Below are 22122 nucleotides of genomic sequence, written 5' to 3' on the forward strand. Positions count from 1 at the left end.
CCCATCTTTTCACTTGATATACGTGATTTTATTTACCGTTCAGCATTTATACTCTTTACCTGTTATTAGTACTTGCTGATGATAGATAACAAAATTTGGGGACCAAATTTTTATTAGTGGAGGAGAATGTAAAATACCGAAAATTAGCGAATAATGATAAGGGAATTTTCTGGCATTTTTGGAAATTTTTCGGAAATTTTTCGGAGCTCGTATGGACGAGTTTACGGGGATAAAAATAGGGCCCCGGGAAAAGCCTGTTTGGGCTACCCCATTTAAATGAGGAAATGTTTGATTTTTTTTTTCCTTTTTAATTTTTCTTTCGTTTTCCTTATTCTTCTCCATCGCCGTTTCTTCCCCAAACCCGCGCCTCCTCTCCCGATTTTCCCCGACCCCGTGCCCTAACTGCATCGGCAGTTTTCTCTTCCCTTCCTCTCCATCCCAATCCTCTCCTCTGTGCGGCGCCGAGCCTTCATCTCCTTCCCCTCCAGTACAAGAGTAGTGTCCAAGCCTCACGCCTCTTCCTTCTCCCTCGTGTACAAAGGTGATTAGCCAAGGAGTCCAAGCCTCTACCGATTCTCGTCTACTTCCACTTCTCACCCTTTTGTCGCCGGGGCAGATCTTCTCGGCCGGTGATGCCTCGTGAGGCCGAAGCATTGTGTCGCTTCCCTTCTCCTCCTCTCAACCGATCGTTGTCTGGTGTTCTCCACGCGATACCGGGCCGGCAGTGGAGGGTTTGTTCCATTGATTGCCGGGTCACTTCCTTCTCCTCTTCCTCCATCTCGAGTGCCATGGCCGACGCCCTTCTCCTCTCTGTGGGTTTTCAACAACAACCAGAAGTTGACGTTCTCTACCGATCAAATACCGCCATCGTTGATCTAGGGATTTTCGGCGGTCAGTGTTGAGGTAAGTTTCGTTTGTTGATTAGTATTATTGCTTGATTGAGTGTCAATCTTGATTTCATCTGATCTGAACAGTGAAGTATCCAGCAAGGAGGTTGGGCTCGGTGGAGGGTCTTGGTTCCGGCAGCTATTCCATCTGTAGGCATCTTGTTGTCAGTATCAACACTCCCTGCTGTGGATCAACAATCACAGCCGTTGATTAGGGTAAGCTATGTGTGGAGTTTCAGTTGTATTTCTATGAGTATTTGGAGGATATGCATTTGTATTGGATTATGTTGGAGATGTTGTAATCTGCAGTTGCTTGGTTAGTTGTGGATTTAGGTAAGTTATGATGGATTCATGTTTAACTTAACCTAATGTGATTATGGAAGGCTTAATCTATTGTAGTTGTGATGAATTAAGTACCGTTGATTTATGTTGGATTAGATTTAATCCTTGGATTTATTAGATATGATCATATTGCTAATCGTAAGTTGATCAGCGAAAGGAAATGATTGTGTTGATTGAGGATTATTGATTAAGGAGATTAATTCAAGTTAATCATTAATTAGGATTAATTAATGATGGATCGATTAGGGTTTTTCCTAATTAAGTTGGGTTGGATTTACCTAGTTGTTGTTTATAAAATTAGCTAAATTGTATATCACGTTATCTGCAGGACTTTGATTCGAGACGGTGTCTCGACGCGAGATCTATTTTGGATTGGACCTTTCTATTGGAGGCGGGTACCTCTTGACTTATCTTTTATGATATTGTCAATTGGATATGCATAGTATTTTATAGCTACAAGCAATGATCATGTTTGCTTTTGGTATGCCACTGTTTGTTACCCGTAGCATATTCTGTTGGGCGTTTGTTATATATCCATGCTTACGTTTCGTGATTATTGCCTTGAGTACCTTAGTTCCTAGAGTAAGTGACATACCATGCTTTACTGAGTTTAAGACTAGATTCTGGATTTTTATTATCTGACATGTGTATCTATATTTTTATATCATACCTGATCTGTGTACCTAGACCTTTTGCTTTGATCCATGTACATTGTTAGTACATATTTTATGGAGGTGGATATGTTCAGGACCTAGGTTGTTATACCATAGAGGACCTGTATACCCTAGATCTGTGGGTTTGACTTACTTGTATTAGGGTACACATATTTATATATATATGTGGATTTGGTTCAGGATATTGTCATGCTTAGTTTCGTGCACCATTCGCATGATTGCATGCTGCGTGATATGTTGCTCCATTATTATAGAGCATATCGCCAGTTTCATCACTGTTCGGTGCTCCGTTGGTCCACTCATGGGTAGCGTGACGCAGCTTGGTAGCACGTCAGTTTTGCTCTGTTCGGTGCTCCGTTGGTCCGCTCATGGGTAGTGTGACGCAGCGTGGTAGCACGTCATGGATCCCTCCTCATCATGGTGTACCGGGAGATGAGAGCATTGCGCTCCCCCATTTACGATTTAGGGTAGGAGTATGTGTGTACTCCGACAGCATCCCGTCCATTCGGTCACTCATCAGGAGCAGTGACGTCAGAGTGCACGGTTGTCCCAACCCTACCCACTCAGTCTCACCATTGTGTGTGAGATGACTGACTGCGTCAGGGGTGACCATGTCATTGGCACCATATGCATTTATTGCATTTATTTGCTTGTATTTGCTGCACTTATATACTGCATTTTGATGGATGCATTTGTTTGACATGCATACAAAAGGCATTTTGTGTATCTGGTTTGACGATCCTTTTGTTCTGTATAGGAGTTCCTGGTGAGTACAACTTCATTAGTTACCTTTCAGTTTTGCATATTTCCTATATATAATTAGGAAGCTGTATTCCATGTTTATTGCTGTTAGATATATCTTACTAGGCATGTCTATTAGTATTCGCTGAGTTGTTGAACTCACCCCCGTGGACAGTATATTTTTCAGGTACCAGGTTGTTTATGGAGTCGCTTGGAGTATCCTGTCTGCTGGTCCCCACGTCACCTCATAAGATCTATCGATTTCATTTATGTTTTATTTTTTTATGTGTCAGTGTGTTTAGTTTGTGCTCCGGTTTCGTTTCTGGAGTTTTGAAGTTGTTATGTGGTATTTTGTATAATTGTTGGTTGTGTAAGCCTAGTCGGCTAGCAGTTTTGTGTTTGGTTTGTATTTGGTTTCTTTCATTTTTTCGCTGTGTTGGTTTTGATTTCAGCCGAGTGGGCTGATAAAAATATATATAACTGCGTGGTTGTTGTTATATTTGTCCAGCCGTGTAGGCTGAGATTATTAACTGCGTGGTTGTGTATATATTCCAGCCGCATGTGGCTGATGTATATTGTGTCTGTAGAAATGTTTCAGATTGTCACCCGTATAGGGGAGGTGCTGCCGAAATTTCTTCGGACAGGGACTTTCCCGGGGCGTGACAGTGGAAGCTCTGAATATTCTAATGACTCATGTCCTTTGGGAGCTATTTCTGCACAAATCATTCAATCAGAGCAATGTGATGCCATCATGGGTCTTAATCAAAGGCAGATCAATAGATACTCAAATACATACAACCCTGGGTGGAAAAGTCATTCTAATTTTTCCTATAGAAATAATCAAGATCAAAGACCATCTATGGGGCAAGACCTAATTTTCAGTCTCAGCAAAATTTTCAGCAACAATCTTGTCAAGGCTTTCCTATGTCTAAAATAGAGAAGATGTTTGAAGAAATTATCTCTAATCAGAATGAAATGAAGCAGGACATTTTGAAGCTTACTCAGAGAATGGATAATTCTGAAAGATATCAAAAGATTCAGGATAACCAGAGTGCCCAATTAGCTTCCTCATCTTCTAGAGCACCAGGACAACTACCTAGTAAACCTGATGTTAATCCTATGGAGCATTGTAATAGAATTGAACTTAGGAGCGGACGGACCTTGGGAGATCCCCAAGTGACTGCTCCAAAAGGGATGCAAACTGAAGAAGAGCTCTCTCCTCCAATGCCAAATCAGATTCAAGATGATGAGGAGAGTACCACTAAGGTTGAAGAGACTCTTCCACTTAACCAACAAAGTAGAGTTGCCCCTTTTTCTCAAAGAATTGTAATGCTCAAGAAGGATGAAGAGTTTGGTAAATTCTTGGAGAAAGTTAAAGAGATATGTGTTGAAGTGCCATTTATTGATGCAATTCTACAAATGCCCAAGTTTTCCAAATTCTTGAAGGACATCATATCGAACAAAAGAAGGAGAGGAGATATAGAGACCATAGCACTTACAAAGGAATGCAGTGCTCTTTTTGAGAAGAATACTTCCCCAAAGCTGAAGGATCCAGGGAGCTTCTATATTCCTTGCAATATAGGAACTGAATTTATCGAGAAAGCTTTTTGTGATTTGGGGACAACTGTTAGCCTTATTTCTTATTCTATTTGTAATAAATTAGGTCTCAAAAACTTTAAACTTACTACTATGGCACTGCAACTTGCTGATCATTCCTGCAGGCACCCTATGGGTATCGTAGAAGATGTGCCAGTAGAAGTAGGTGGGAGTATAATTCCCACAGACTTTGTTGTGCTAGACATGGAGGAGGATCCAAAAATTTCTATCATATTGGGAAGACCATTCCTTGCTACAGCGGGAGCTATTATAGATGTTAAAAATCATAAACTTTCTTTGGTAATTGGTAAGGAACGGTTGGAATATGATTCATCTAATGCCTCTAACCATGTTTCTTCTCTTTTGAATGCTTGTAGCAGGGCACACATTTACAAACTTGAGAAATGGAACTTCCATCCTCATGGGAGGCCATCAAATGAAGAGAATAATGTGGTGGAAGATGTTGGGAGAAGGCCTCCCAACAAAAATGAAAAATATGTCTGCCCTCCCAGGGCGAGGAAAAGAGAAGAGTGATTAAGATTGGTCGAGCTAAAGACCTTAAACAAGCACTTCTTGGGAGGCAACCCAAGGTTCTTTTAGTTAAATGCATTTCATGTTTTTTTATTATTTTTCATTAGTAGTGCTTTTACTTTGTTTTTGTTTTTATTTTCAGGTTGAAATTTTGCTTCCATGAGCTAGCCATGATTGCTTCATGGGCATGGAAGTATTGGAGAAGCAAGAAAGGAGAAAAATCGTCAAGTGGAGCAAAATAGAGTATGGTCGTGTGTTGTACATGGCCAGGCATATGCTGCAGAGAAGGGAGAGGCTCTGGCCGTGTCTACATGACACGACCATGTAGAGTCTCTAGAGAAGAAAAGGTGCATGGCCGTGTCCCAGACACGGCCGTGTGAAGACTCCAGAGTAGGAAAGCTTCTTGGCCGTGTCTCACATACGACCGTGTGAAGAAACTAGTACAGAAGCATGCACTAGCTGTCTCATCTGACATGGACGTGTGCTAATTCCAGAGGAAGAAATGGGTGAAGCCGTGTCCCAGACACGACCGTGCAAGGATAGTCGAGGAGAAGAAGGTTACGACCATGCCAATTGGCACGGCCGTGTGAGTCAACCCGAGAGGGAGAAGGGAGGGGCCGTGTAGATCTACACAACCCGTGTGGAGAAAACTGTTCAGGTCGTGTCTCCTATACATCGCCAGATTTAAGCCGTGTCCACCACACACCCCCTCATCTCAACACCCTCTTCTCTCCGAAACTCCTTTCTTCTTCAACATTTTCTCCAAATCTTCTCAGATCTAGGTCTAAGACTCTTTCTTTTCCACAAATTTCATCTAGATCTAGATTTTTCTTTTCTCCTAGACTCAAGATCTCCACTTTCATATCCCTAAGATCTATTTCTTCAAGATCTAGCTTCTCTAATCACAAACAGTACCCTTCCCCACTCAAACTTGACAATATGTCCAACCTTCTGAAGAGACTTCGCAAGGGGGGTTTTGGATCTAGTGGAGACAAAGGGAAGGAGCCAACCAAAGATAAAGGGAAACAACTGGTGAAAGGCAAAGGAAAGAGGACCTCATGCGACGAAGGTAATGACAACGAATTCAATATCGTGTTTAGAAATGATGATCAAATAACTAGATTTGTAATTCTTGTCAATAGAAAGATCGTGTGTACTAGGTATATGGACCCATCCATTTTAGATATGCTTGGAATTAGAGATGATATAGATTGGATGATTGAGTTCCTATATTGGAGTGATATTTTGTACACACATCCACCTACTTATCCTCGCCTTGTTTTGGAGTTTCTAAGTTCACTAGATGTCCATTTTGCCAATGAGGATGATTATGTTGGCAAGATAACTTTTAGATTAATGAGACAAGAATTTCAATCGACATTTAGTGACTTTAACACTTGTTTTGGATTGTCTTCCGATAGCTCTTGGAGGTTTGATTCTAGGTTTAATTGGAACAATTTTTGGAGTTCAATCACCAGATTAGATCAACCTTATGAGCCCTGTAGCGCCAAGGCTTCTCACATGCAAAACCCTGTTTTTAGATATCTACATCGAGTCGTGAGCAAAACTATTTTTGGTAGAGGGGAAAGTGATGGAGTCATTAAGAAAGTAGAACTTTATTCTCTATGGGCAATGTTACAAAAGGTTGATTTTGATTCTGATTTTCATTTTTTGCAAACCTTAGTGAGAGGTGCGAGGGCATCTTCGGGATCAATAGTTCTTGGTGGGTTGATTACTCAAATAGCCATTAACTTGGAACTTGATTTAGATGAGTTGGAAGTCATTCATGGCAATGATATGATTGACATGGATGCATGTCTTGCTATGAAAATGATTGTTTGGGATGAGAATGGTTTTGCATTTCCTAGGAGGAATGGTTTTCCTTTACCTCTTCCTTGTCCCGAACGAACTTCCGTTCGCAACCCTGCTAATTGGGTGATCATTGATTCAGACCTTCCATATCCGGAGATACAGAGCCACACATTGAGCCCTCGACATCTGGATACTCGCAGCCCTCTGGTCATCCGGATCTTGCTAGGCATTCTTTTGCCTATGGTACGGGTCCCTCCAAATTTGACTTTTCAGATTTTCGTGCATCTCTAGACTCACTTCATGAGAAGAAAAATGCCCAACGAGCGATGTTGGAAGGTCTCTTCTCTTTATCGAATGACCAGTTTAGAGAAGTACAAAATCACTTTCAGTTCATGAGGAATTTTCAAGGCCAAGTGGCTGAATTTGTCCAGCATTATGATACTGATCAGGCTAGAATGAGAGATTTTATGCAGAGCATGAGTATCACTAGCCAACAAGTTGATGCTTTGTTTGAGTATCATATTATCCTGAGCAAAACTCTAGGTTTTCCTAGTTTTCCCATTGGCCAACCTCGGAGGCCTAGGCCTCCTTTCCCTTGTCCACCTCCACCTCCTCCACTATTTTGATTTCATCGAGACGATGAAAAATTTAAGTCTAGGGGGGGGGGGGGGGGTGTTAATACCCTGAATTTTCGATTTTTCTTCGCATTTTTCTTTTTCTCTATACATTCTAGTTCTCAGTTTTTGCTTGTTTTCTGCATGTTTAGTTTTTCTTTACATTTGTTCTTTCTTTGATTGCTTGTTTTTGATAGTAACTTGACTATCTTTTGAAATTTTTTGTGGCATACATCTTGAGAATATCAAAACTTCATTTATATGCTTTCTTGTCTTCAAGTTAAAATGTTAACACGTTCATTATCTAGATTCATGATGTTTTAAGTGATGCTAGTAGTATGCTTAATGAACCTCTTTTCTCTATCTTAAGTAGCATGAGATAAGCTAAGTATCTTATGGAGATAAGTTTTAGTTTTGGCTTGACCTTAAGAATCTTATCTTCACTTCACTTCTACTTGATGCTTAAATGGTTGATATCATTGAAATAGCCATGATTCATCTTGTTTGTTTAGTACTTGGTTTTCATGGTGATTTCTCAAACTTTATTTTGGTTACTGGATGAGGCTCAAATCATGTAAGCTCATTTGGAAAAATCAAAATATCCCAAAATGTGTGATAAAAGTATATTTGTAAATAAGTTTTGCACAATGCAAATACTTATGAAAAAAAAAGAGGGGGAAAAAAAGCAAAAAAAAAGTGAATAAGGGATATAAAAAATAGTTGTCGTGAGTGGAACCTAGCAAGTCACCCCTTTAAGACCGAGTTAGGTTACTAGGGAAATGACTGCTTAGCTTCTCTTGAGATTGAGCACGCCTTTGAGACCTTGGGTTGATTGAGAAATATGAATCAAGTGTGTGGCAAGTAAGTGTCTATCACTGGTTACTTGTCTATCACCGGAAACATTAGGAATTCAAATTTGATGATGACTTGACTAGAACATAGATTGAAACTTGAAGAGTTTTGAGTTACCTTGCACTGTGCACAAGAGACTTATGCTTGAGCCATACTTAACTTGTTTCCATGATCATGCTTGTTAATGAAACTTTTTGATAGAGTTAGGAGAATGCATTAGGGATATGAGAGCATTGTAAAGCATATGAATTTAGATTGCGGCATTTTACTTGAGGACAAGCAAAGGTTTAAGTCTGGGGGTGTGATGTGCGAAGATTGTATACACTTGTTTAGCATATTTTGACGCACATTCACATACTTTGAGCATGCTTTATCTATGCATTTTCGTACTTCCAGCTTTCCTTTCAGCATATTTACTCTTTTTGTTCGGAGATCTACTTTTTGGGCATTTTCTGTATGCAGGAGTCGATTTTGGAGAAGATTTGACGCTTGAAAGAAGAAGGAAGGCACATGCCCTGTGTGCCACATGGCTATGACATGGGGGGTTGCCCAGGCCATGTGGTGATCACCACCCGTGTGGCTGCAGCAGAGAAGGAAGAAGCCATGGCCGTGTGTGCATCACACGACCGTGCCAGGTTTGAAGCCAAGAGGGTTCATGGCCGTGTTCACCACACGACCTTGCAAGCCATCCAGAACCGAAGTTGTACACGGCTGTGTAGATCTACACGGTCGTGCAGCATTTCCAGAGCCCAAGAATGCCTTGGCCATGTGCACCACATGGCCGGGCAAGAGCTCTAGAGCCGGAGGCAGTGCAGGCCGTGTAGATCTATATGGCCGTGCAAGGGAAGCAGTGGAGGAGCAAGCTACGACCGTGTCTCAGACACGGTCGTGTGGCGCCCAAACCCCCCTTCTATATAAGCTCTTCTTCTTCATTTGAAAGTGGATCTTCTCCCTTTTTGGGGGAATCAAGATTTGGGACGATTCTTCTTCATCTTGGAGGGATTTTGCAGCGATTCAAGGGGAGATCTTCAACGTTTCGACTCCAAGATTGTGGATTGGATCCGGACACAGTTCTTCATCGTAGATAAGCTTTCTTTCTCCCTTTTCTTGGATTTGGGATCAAGAATGCTTGGAATTCCCTTCTTTTCAGATTTCTTTTCTCATTTCATGGAGTAGATTTCTTTGTTCTAGGATGGAGGGAGTAATTGTAAGGATGATTTGATGTAAAACTCTTGTGGATTTGCCAATTTCCTATTTCTATGATTTTGCCCTGTTTGTATCAATTTGATCTTGTATGGATTGTTGTGATTGTGCCTAATTACCATGCTTGATTGAATGTTTGAATATCTTGTGGATCTTGTAGAGATTGTTTCTCATTCGATTTTGTGAGGGACGTTCGTGACAAGAACATGCCCGTGTAAGGACGTTTGAGGGACGATCTTGAGGGTGAAATAGGGTTACTCAAGGGGGTAGGATAGATTGTATGTGTTCATGTATTATATCTTGATGCATTTGAGGAGTGATGAATTCTATGTTGATTATTCGAGGGACGCACGTGACAGGCAAGCCCGTGTAAGGACAACTTAGATTCATTCATAATTGATCACATCTAGGTATAGATTTCAGTCCTAGGCCGGTTTTCTATTGCAAGAGGGAACCGACAACCTTCTACAAATAATGGACAATTGAAAAATAAGATTTGGTAGATCATTTACATTGAAGAACCTTACAAAGAAACCAAAACTCCTAGAACACCCCTTTTATCAAAGCCCTTATTCTTGTTTGTTATTCTTTCATCTTTATGTTTTCCTTTACATAGTTGCATTTAGCTTTTGATAATCAATTGATTAGTTGTTTAGCTAATTCGCGTTGATAAATCTTTAGTGGTTATTCCAGTCCCTATGGATACGATATCTTTTATTATTACTTACGATATTTTCGTACACTTGCGGAATGTCAACAAGGGGTAAAGAGCCAAAGACGTGATGGAATTGGTTTATTCTGGTTTGTATGGGCATATGACTATCCAGGCAAGAGGTGGTTTCGAATATTTTATTTTTTTATATAGACGACTATTCGAGATACGAGTACATTTACTTGATGTACCGCAAGTCTAAGTGCTTTGATAAAGTTTAAAGAGTACAAGGCTGATGTGGAGAAACGTCATGGTAAAAGTATCAAGACACTACGGTAAGATTGTAGTGGCGAGTACCTCTTAGGAGAGTTTAGGAGTCACTTATCAGAAGACAAAATTTAATCCTAACTGACTGCACCTGGTACACCCCAACAAGAATGGTGTGGCAAATCGAAGGTATAGGACTCTTATGGAAATGGTTAGGTCAATGATGAGTTATTAAGAATTACCTAATTCGTTTTAGGGATATACTCTGGAAACGGCAGTGAACTTGGTACCTTCTAAGTCAGTACCCTCTACTCCTATAGAATTGTAGAATGGGAGTAAGCCTAGTCTGAAGCATATTTAGATTTGGGGTAGTCTAGCACTTGTGCTGAAGGGAGATACTGATAAGTTGGAATTACAAACAGAAGTTTGCTTGTTTGTGGGATATCCTAGAGAAAAGAAAGGAGATTTATTTTATAGTCCTAAAAATCAGAAGGTCATTGATAGCACCAATGCTCTATTTTTAGAAAATGACTATGCCCATAAGTAAAATTGTTCTTAGGAAATAATAAAGGACACGTCTAATCTAGTACCAACAGTATAAGATGAGATAGCACAAGAAATTACAACACGTGACACAAATGATGCACAGATACAGACAGTGCCTTGTCATAGTGGGAGGGTTGTGAGGCAACCTGAGAGATTCATATTTTTGGGAGAGTCGTTGGACTTGATCCCAGGTAAACATGAACCTAATCCCCGAACATATGACGAAGCACTCTAAGATATAGATGCAGCATCTTGGCAAAGAGCGATGAATTCTGAAATAGAATCTATGTATTCTAATAAGGTCTGGGAGCTTGTAGAATCACAAAATGGTGTAAAAGTCGTTGGATGTAAGTGGATCTACAAAAGGAAAAGAGGGATAGATGGGAAGGTGGAAACCTTCAAAGCAAGGCTTGTAGCGAAGGGGTATACTCAGAAAGAGGGAATCGATTATGAGGAAATCTTTTCACCAGTAGCTATGCTTAAGTCTATCCAGATACTCTTATCTATTGCCACTCATATGGATTATGAGGTTTGGCAAATGGATGTCAAGATAACTTTCCTTAACGGAAGTCTTGAAGAAGACATCCATATGTAGCAACCAGAAGGGTTTATTGCAAAGGGCAAAGAACATCTAGTATGTAAGCTCAGTCGATCTATTTATAGACTGAAGCAAGCTTCAAGGTCTTGGAACATCCGATTTAATGAAGTAATCCAGTCTTATGGATTTATTCAGTGTCCGGATGAGTCTTGTGTATACAAGAAGTGTGATGGAAACGTGGTGATATTTCTTGTACTATACGTAGATGACATTTTTGATAGTTGGAAACAATATCAAAGTGTTGTCGGAAGTAAGGGTATGGTTGTCCAAGCAATTCAATATAAAGGACTTGGGTGAATGCGCACATATTCTTGGGATCAAAGTAATAAGGGATCACAAGAAAAGAATGTTGTGCTTATCCCGAGCTTCATATATCGATACAATCCTAACTCGTTTTAGCATACAAGATTCCAAGAAAGGTTTTCTACCTTTTAGACATGGAGTAGCTTTATCTAAAGAGATGTCTTCGAAGAAATCGAAAGAGATAGAGGACATAAAGGCAGTTCCTTATGCTTCAACTGTAGGAAGCCTAATGTATGTTATGCACGAGACCGGATATCTGTTTTGCCGTGGGCATGATTAGTAGATATCAAAGTAACCCTGGACAAGGATATTGGACTGCTGTAAAGCATATATTGAAGTACCTGAGAAGGACTAGAGATTATATGTTGGTTTACCAAGCAGATGATTTGCTCCCTGTGGGTTACACGGATTCTAACTTCCAATCAGATAGGGACAAATAGTAAGTCAACCTTAGGGTTTGTGTTTACTTTAGGAGGTAGAGCCATAATAATGAAGGAGTGTTAAGCAGAGATGCTTTTTCGGACTCCACCATAGAAGCTAAGTATGTGGCAGCCTCTGAGACAGTTATAAAAGCTGTGTAGCTTAGAAACTTCATGATGGACTTAGATGTGATTCCTGGTTTGCCCAAAATTATTACAGTGTATTGTAATAATAAATGGTGCTGTAGCAAACTCGAAGGAACCACAAGCCCATAAAGCAAGTAAACACATAAAGCGCAAGTACCACCCAATACGAGACATCGTATAACGAGGAGAAGTTGTTGTCGCCTAGATTACATTAGATGATAACCGGAAGATCTTTTCTCTAATGCCCTTAAGGCAAGAGCTTTTGATGGGCATGATGAAGGAATGAGAATCAGATGTATGGCAGTATTTATGGCAGCATAGTCTCTTAGTATAAGTGGAAGATTGTTAGAGTGTATACTAAAAGCCTAGATTTTGTATAAACATTTATTTTATAAATAAAGAATCACATTTGTCAAATGTCTACATTTATATGCTAAGTGTAGTTGTTCATTTAATTTATATTGTAGATAACATGGTGTATGATGTCACACACAGAAGATCATGTTATCAATTCCTTATAAATTATAAATAGTAGCTCACGACTAAGATGGAAAAGAACAAACCATTGGAATAGTCGTAGTGTAATTTGGTATTAGTTTATCTTAACTATAAAAATTACACTAGTACACTCTGAGTGGATTGAGCATGACCATTTAAGGTAAGTTCTTTTTATACTGACTGAATAAAATAACAAGACCTCTGTTATTATGGAAGTGTGTGTTCTTAATCCTAATATAATAACAAACACATATACTTAATATTTATTTCTTTAATTTATCAAAGGGTGTGATTTAGTTCAATAAATCAATAGGCCCGATAAGTTGGGAAATGATATTATTTATAGTGTGTGTTGTTGATTATAGAAGGAAACTGTGTTCTAGTAATCTAGGTTGATAATGTCCCCAAGAGGAGCTTATAAGGATTGTCATGTAAACCCTGCAGGTGGACTTAGTCCGACATGACGATAAGGTTGAGTGGTACTACTCTTGGACTAAGATATTAATTAAAGTGAGTTGTCAGTAACTCATTTAATTAGTGGGCATTCGACATCTTAAACACAGGGAGATTAACACACTCATGATAAGGAGCCTAAAATGTAATTTGGGATTGGTGCAGTAGTTCAATAATAATTCTTTAGTGGTATGAATTATTATTGATAAAATTAAGTTGGGTGTTCGGGGCGAACACGGGAAGCTTAATTTCATCGGAAGATCAAAACCAATTCCTCCTCTCGGTCCCTATCGTAGCCTCTTATTTATAGAGAATTATATCCACCAAATACCCAATTCCTACCCACGCTTAGGTGGCCGGCCAAGCAAGCTTGGAGCCCAAGCTTGGGCCGGCCAAGCCAAAGGCTTGAGCTAAGTAGAGTGGTCAACCATAGCTTGGAGCCCAAGCTTGGTGTGGCCGGCCATATAAAATAAAAGGATTTTATTTTTTAAAATCTTTTCTTATGTGGAAGCCATGGTTTTAAAAGAGAGTTTAAAATTTAAAACTTTCTTTCTATAGTTTTCTACAAAAGATTAAGAGAAAGGTTTGATATATTTCCTTATTTGTAGTTAAAGGGAATATTTTAATTTTTGAGAAAACTTTCCTTTTATGTAACCATCCTCATGTTTTTAAAAGAGAGTTTTAAAATTAAATCTTTCCTTTTATAGTTTCTACAAAAGATTAAGAGAAAAGATTTGATATCTTTTCTTATTTGTAGATTGAAAGGAAGATTTTAATTTTGAGAAAAATTTCCTTTTTGTAATCATCCACATGTTTTAATAGAGAGATTTTAATTTATAAAAGTTTCCATTTATAACCAACCATGAAGGGAATTTTTAAAGAGAATTTTTTTAAAATTTCTGGAAACAAATAAGGAAGTTTTAATTTTATGTTTAAAACTTGCCTTATTTGGAGCACTTGTAGGGCCGACCATGAGAAGGGTCAAAAGAATTTTTAATTAAATTTTCCTTCTTAACCAATGGCAAGGAAAATAAGGGAATTTTAATAATAATTAAATTTTCTTATTTGCCAAGACCAAGGAATATAAAAGAGAGGGTAGAGGTGCCTCACCTCACAACACATCTTCTTTTGTTTCTCTCTTCTCCTCCTTGGTGTGGCCGACCCTATACTCCTCCTTTTCTCTTCTTCTTTAGTGGCTGGTGCATCCCTCTCTTGGAGTTCTTGCGGTGGCCGGTTCTTGCTAGGAGAAGGAGAGAAAGGAGGCTTTTGTTCTATCATCCCTTCGAGTTTGAAGGTTGGTGGCCGAAACTTGCAAGAAGGAAGGTGTCTTGGTGGTTCTCATCTCGGTAGATCATTGCCCACACAACGTTCGAGATAAGAAGAGGAATACGATAGAAGATCAAGAGGTTGTTGCTTATAAAGAAAGGTATAACTAGTAATTCTATTCCGCATCATACTAGTTTTCTTTGTATGGATTTTGAAATACCAAACACAAGAGGCTAGTGATTCTAGATTTTCGGATTTGTGATTCGAAGTTGTGTTTCTTTTTTTTCGATCTTGTGATTCAATTGTTCTTTTTGGTTAAACCTAGGGTTACTATAAGGAAATTAAATATTGAATTTCGTTGAGAGGTTTTGTCGAGGCAGTGGTGGATGTTCCCATACCCAAGAAGGTCAAGTGCCTCGCCATGTTTGACCTGGGAGCCGATCTCTGAAATAAATATTTAATTGAATTTATAACATGGGTGGATTTGGATCAATAATGGTAAACATCGTTTGCGATCCAAGTCCAAACCACTAAGATCATATAAGTTGAATTTGGAATCAATAATGTTAAGTTCCGTTTGCGATTCCAAATTTAATTTCTAAAGAACACAATAGGTTGTTAGGAAAGGTTCAGGACTTGTACAAAATTTTTGTACAGGGGAACCGGTACGATATTCCTAGTAGCAACCTCAGCTGCGCCAGTTGAGGGGTTTGGCCTACCTCGAGATGAGTACTTTCAGCCAGCCGAGGGACAGGAGGAGTTATTTGAGTTCACGGATGTTCAGATATTTGGGGAGCCTCTCGATCCATCACAACCCTCGATGTCAGCCCAGCCTTCCACTTCCTTATCTATTGAGGATAGACTCGCTCGTCTCGAGTGGTCTTCCGCGCAGACATGACAGCTCATCTCAAACGGTTTCCGTACACTACAGGCTGAGATGACCACTCTCCAAGAGGAGATTCTTCGTGCACTGCATGCACTTGAGCGACCTCTGTCACCTCCTCCAGCTGACGATCCTTCTAGTTGATCATATTTTGGACATACATTGTATCTATTGGACTTACACTTACTCGTTATGTAGATAACTCTCTTTTGGTTTGTCTGGTCTTATACTTGGTAGAATAGAATTTACCTTTATTATTCTATTTTCTAAAAACTATGTTGTTTGTTTTAAAAATTCTAGGAAAATAGTTTTCAAAATCCCAATTTTGATAGTTTTAAAAAATTTGGACTTAGCCTAGGAATTAACCCCTAGAAATCATGTACCCCTAGATTTCAGCCAAAGCATCTCACAAGCACACTAGGTTTAACTTGCTTGTGTATGAAAACACTTAGAATGATGTGAGATGCATAGGGTATTGCCTGGACTTAAGAATGCTTATGTCTGTGCATTGACATAAGTCTGGGCGATAAATACCAGTTTACATTAATCAAGCTAGGTCATCTTGTCTTAGTCAAATTTAACTGGATCACTGACTTAACTTGACCAAGTGAAAGCTATTGCCTTTTAGATAAGCAGCTAGTAGCTAATGGTTAGACATTTGGCTAAGGAAACTAAGTATTTTACTCATACTTGGACTTTAGGACTTTAGAAAACTAAATTTTTATTTAGCAAAATTGTTTTTACTCTCTGTTTTAAAGACAACTAGTATGTCTTTGGTTTTAACTAGAAAAAGGCTTAAAATTTTTTTGAGCATTATTATTCTTCTCAAATTTAAGCTAAGTACTTTACAAATAAAATTAGTTTTTGAAATCCTAAATTTTATTGAATATTTTCTCACATTTTTTAAACTAAATTTTTCTAAATCAAAGTTAGCTAAGGTACTTTTTCAAAGTCAACAAACTTAGATAAAAACTTCCTTCCAAACTTAGTTTCTGAAATTTTTTTTAAAGAAAAGGTTTTTTCTAATTATTTTTTCAAACATCAGGTTATTTCTAAAAGCTAAGTTTTTATGAAAATGTTTTCTATGAAAATGTTTTCTATCGAATTTTATTTAAAAAGCCAAGTTTTTATAAAACTAAAATTTTAAAGCTAAGTCTAAGGCCTAAGTTTTAAGTTAAGTGTTAAAAGCTGAAACAGTTATTAGCTGTATACTTTTTAAACTAAGGCCTATGATCAACTTCTCAACTTGTCTATTATTTTTGCTAATTTTTTTTATATATGGCAAAGGGGGAGAGTATGAAAATTCAAATATGAAAATCTTAAAAAGTATATGAAAATTTTAAAAAGAAGAGCTTTAATTAAGGGGGAGCAAGCTTTAACTAAGGGAGACCCTTGTATTTAAAATTCACTTATGCTTGCACTGTTATTTTCTGTTATGCTTGTAATTCTTGAAAAGTTCTTTATAGCATTATCTTTACTTAACTTTGAATTTCGATTGCCATAATCAAAAAGGGGGAGATTGTTGGTGCGGGAAGCATCCGACGATTGAACTCAAATTTTGATAATGACGAAGGATTCAAAGTTAAGCTGTCTTGTTATCTAATATGGTTGAATGAGATGTTAGGATGTATACTAAAAGCCTAGCTTTTTGTAAACATTTATTCTGAAATAAGAATCACATTGGTCAAATGTCTACATTTATGTTAGATGTAGTTGTCCATTTAATTTATATTGTAGATAACATGGTATTTGGTGTGACATAGAAAATTATGTTATCAGTTCCTTATAAATTATAAATAGTAGCTCACAACCAAGATGGAATGGGGCAAATCATTGGAGTGGTTGTAGTGTAATTTGGTATTAGTTTATCTTAACTATAAAATTACACTAGTACACTATGTGTGTATTGAGCAGGACCATTTGAGGTTGTTTCTTTTTATACCGACTACATAAAAGAACAAAATCTCTGTTATTATGGATGTGTGTACTCCTAATCCCGATATAATAACAAGCATGTATACTTAGTATTTATTTCTTTAATTTATCAATGGGTAAGATTTAGTTCGTTAAATCAATAGGCCTGATAAGTTGGGAAATGATATTATTTATATGATATGTTGTTGATTTTAAAAGGAAACTATGTCCTAGTAATCTAGGTTGATGATGTCCCCTTGAGGAGCTCATAAGGATTATCATGTAAACCCTACAGGTAGATTTAGTTCGGTATGATAATGAAGTTGAGTGGTACTACTCTTGGAGCTGGATATTAATTAAGTGAGTTGTCAGTAACTCATTTAATTAGTGGACATTCGATATCTTAAATACAGGGAGATTATGAAATTTGGGATTGGTGCGGTAGTGCAATAATAACTCTTTAGTGGTATGAGTTATTATTGATGAACTTGAGTTGAGTGTTCGGGGCGAACACAGGAAGCTCAAGCTCATTGGGAGACTAAAACTAATTTCTCCTCTCAGTCCCTGTTGTAGCCTCTATAAAGCCTTGTATCCACAAAGTCCACTTCTTACACAAGTAATGGGTCGGCCACATCCTTGCTTGGTGCAAGGGGGCCGGCCAAGAATGAGCTTGGAAGCCAAGAGGTGGCCGACTAAGCTTGGTGCTCAAGCTAGGGGCCGACCACTAGAAAAGGAAAAGGAAGTTTTGTTTTTAAAATAAAATTTTGTTAAAATATTTCCTTATTTGTAGTTATCTACAATGGTTAAAAGAAAGATTTTATTTTTTTAAAATCTTTCCTTATTTGTAACTACAATGGTTAAAAGAGAGATTTTATTTTGTTAAAATATTTCCTTATTTGTAGTTATCTACAATGGTTAAAAGAGAGATTTTATTTTGTTAAAATCTTTTCTTATTTGTAGTTATCTACAATGGTTAAAAGAGAGATTTGATTTTGTTAAAAATTTTCCTTTTTTGTAGTTATCTACAATTGTTAAAAGAAAGATTTTAATTTTCCTTTTATAGCCATCCTCATGGTTTTAAAAGAGAGTTTTAAAATTTTAAAATCTTTCCTTTTATAGCTATCTACATGAGATTAAAGAGAGATTTTAATTTAGTTAAAATCTTTTCTTATTTGTAGTTATCTATAATGTTTAAAAGAGAGATTTTAATTTTTTATAAAACTTTCTTTTTTGTAACCATGATTTAAAAAGAGAAGTTTTAATTAATCTTTCCTTTTTTTGTAGTTGTCTACATGTTTTAAAAGAGAGAGATTAATTTTAAAACTTTCCTTTTGTTGGCATGTACAATAGGAAATTTAAAAGAGAGAGATTTTAATTGTTATTAAAATTTCCTTTTTTCCATGACCAAGGATTATAAAAGAGAGGTAGAGGTTGCCTTATGATTATTGGATTGATCTCTCTTAGCTCCTCTCTTTTGATTGGTGTGGCCGGCCATCCTCTTCTCCCTTCCCTCTTCTTTGTGGCTGACGGTATTAAGGAGAGAACCTTATCCTTGGTGTCCGGTTGTATAGAGAAGAAGAAGAAGAGAAGGAGGCATTGTATCCTAGCATCCCTTGGTGGTTGGTGGCCGGATTTTCTCTCTTTTCTTCGTTTCTCTTTTGCTTCCTAAGGGTTGGCGGCACATCAAGTTGGCATCTTCTTGTGGTCGGTTGCTTGGAGAGAAAGAAGAAGAAGAAGGAAATTTCCTATTTTGGCATCCCTTGGTGGCTCGAGTTTCTTGGAGGCAAAGAAGTGGTTCGGGTGGAGTTATCTTGGTAGATCGTCGCCCACACGACATCCAAGAGGAGGAGAGGAATACAACAGAAGATCAAGAGGTCATTAGTTACAAAGAAAGGTATAACTAATTAATGGTTTCCACTTCGAATTAATTAGTTAGTTTTCTTTGCATGGATTCTGAAACACCAACACAAGAGGAAGACGATTTTATGTTTCGATTTCGTGCTATCGATTTTGTATTTCAATTTTGTGTTTCGATATTGTGTTTTTATTATGGTCTCTGTAGTTAAACCTAGGGTTACTGTAAGAAGTTAAACATTGAATTTCTTTGAAAGACTTTGTCTAGGAAGTAGTGGATGATCTCATACCCAAGAAGGCCTAGTGTCTCGCCATGTTTAACTTGGAAGCCAATCTTTGAAATATATGTTTAATCATCTTCTGTAATATGGTTTTACTTAGGAAGATCACATCGGTTAAACTTGGAGTAAAAATGTTAAGTATCGTTTCCAATCCAAGTTTAACTTCTGAAGGACAATTTGGATTAATAATATTAAGCATCGTTTGCAATCCAAGTTTAACTTCAGTAGAGCACATGGGTAGCTAGGATAGTTCTATTCTTGTACAAATTTTTATACAGGGGAACTAGAACGATATTCCGAGTAGCAACCAACATGAGATTGCAGGAAAAGCCCTAAGGTTTCTTATGCAAAGTCCTAGCTGCGGTTAGGCAGGTGGAAAACCCTGGGGATGGTAATGCTAGATCCTATGGGGTGGTAACCCTAGGCGGAAAGTCTTGACGGGTCGAAGCTTCGGGCAAAAGTCTTAGGGGAGGTAACCCTAGGTGAAAAATCCTTTTGTCGCGAACTAGGTGAAAAATCTAGGCGGGTCGTGGAGCGGACGTCCAGCGGAAAGACTTGAAGAGTCGAGCATTGAACAAAAGTCCAGTCAGTCTAGAGGACCGAACTGGCAAATAGGTATACTCTTCTGAGTGGAGTAGGTGAGGACGCGTTCCCCGCTGAGGGAATAGAAGGCGTCGATTTGACCTAGGGTTTTCAGTTGGAAATTCGGAGTCAGAACCAGACAGTCCATTGACTGTCACACATTTATTTGTTATTATTATGTGCTAACTTTGTTTTACAGGATATGTTGTTATTTTGTGGACTAACATATCTTGTAGGGACAAAATAACAAGGTTTGCCTCGGATGAACAGTACTTTAGGCGCCCTCCATGGAGCTTAGAGGTGCCTCGGGTGCAAGGCAGAAGCTGGAGGCGCCCTCATGGAGGCTTGAGGCGCCTCGGATGACATTGAAGGCGCCATCCAAGGGATTGGAGGTGCCCTCAAGTTGATAGGCGATGACTGCTTCAGAGTTTATCTGCGCTGCGGATCCGGCGGTGATGGAGGCACCCTCAAAGGGCTTGGAGGCGCCCTTAACAACCTTTATAAGTCAGTCTCGACCAACAGCCTAATCAATAAACTCCCAAGCAATCTTTCAGTTGTGCACTGCTCTAAAGATGATCCATAAAGTCTATAGCAAGAACCCAACGACCCGAAGCTGCAAATTTCATTTCTTTGTTGACGGTATAGCTTTCTCAATATTATTTTGTAATAACTTTTTGTAATCTTTTGCGCTATTATAGTTGTTGCCCAAAGTAAACGCTCAACGAGCGTGGGCCTTGGAGTAGGAGTCGCCCAAGGCTCCGAACCAAGTAAAAATACTTGGGTCCTTCTGTGTTTGTTTTAATTTCCGCTGCAATTACTCGTTAAGGTTTTCGAATACGAAAAGTGAAATCCATGAGCGCTATTCACCCCCTCTAGTGCGTTTAAATCCAATAGAATGTCTATTTCTAGCCGAAGTATATCATCCACCATAATACACCTTGCTATCAAATCTCTAAAAAATAGACACAATTTAGAGAGTGCTTGCTAAATATTTTGAGGAAGTAAGTCATGGAAAGCTACTGGAATAAGTCTTTGCATGAATACATGACAATCATGACTTTTCATTCCAAACATCTTTAATCTGTTCATATCGACGCATTGAGCTATATTTGAAGCATACCCATATGGAAATTCAATTTTTTTTAACCACTTACATAAAACTTTCTTACCATCTTTGTCCAATGTATAACAAGCCTTTGGAAATCTATTGGGTGTTTCATCTTGATGCAACTTTGGTCTGTTTACTAGTTCTTTTAATTCCTTACATGATTTTGCAGTGTCTTTAGTTCTTCCAGGAACGTTCATACAATGTTAAAAATATTATCGAAGAAAATTTTCTCAACATGCATGACATCTAAATTATATCGAATAAGTGGATACTTCCAATACGATCCCAAAAAATACTCCTTTTCTTCCAACCACACTTGCACATCCTTACAATATATTTATTTATTTATCTCATTGGAACTAGTTGAGATACTGGTAGAAATTCATAATTATCTGTTTACTCAATGATTTGTTCACCTGAAGCATGGACTGGAGGAGGTTTTCTGACTATAATATTTTTTAGAAAATTTTTCTTATTTCGCCAGAAAAGGTGATCAAGTGATAAAAATTTACAATGATTATCAAACCAAGATACATTCCTACTGCAAGGTAATGAAAAGACATCAGATTTTGTCATGCAGTGTGGACATGCTAATTTACCAATCGTGCTCCATTCTGACAACATTGAGTATGCTGAAAAGTCATTGATTGTCTATAATAATGCAGCATGCAATCTAAAATTAGTTTTACTTGCAACATCATAAGTCACTGACCCTACATTCCTTAATTCATTCAACTCGACAATTAGAGGTTGCAAGAAAATATCTATCTTTTATTTTGGGATTGGTTAGACCAAGAATAAGTACTGTAAAGAACATAAATTCATCTTTCATTCAAGATGAATATTGTTGCCCTGATTGACCAAATAGATAAAATCCATCTACGGAAAGTCTCAATCTCATATTACGTGGTTCCATTGCAAAAGAAAAAAATATAGTATCAAAATGTTTTCATACAGGGGAATCACAAGGATAACACATTATACCTCTATTGTGCTCATGCTCATGATAGCACATCATATGGCAAACTATAGCAGCAAATGCATATAAACGTTGAACTTTAGCAGTAAACGGAAAATAATAGATCATTTTCCAAGCAAT

This window comes from Zingiber officinale, chromosome 5A (genome assembly GCF_018446385.1).
Source record: "Zingiber officinale cultivar Zhangliang chromosome 5A, Zo_v1.1, whole genome shotgun sequence".
NCBI lineage: Eukaryota > Viridiplantae > Streptophyta > Magnoliopsida > Zingiberales > Zingiberaceae > Zingiber > Zingiber officinale.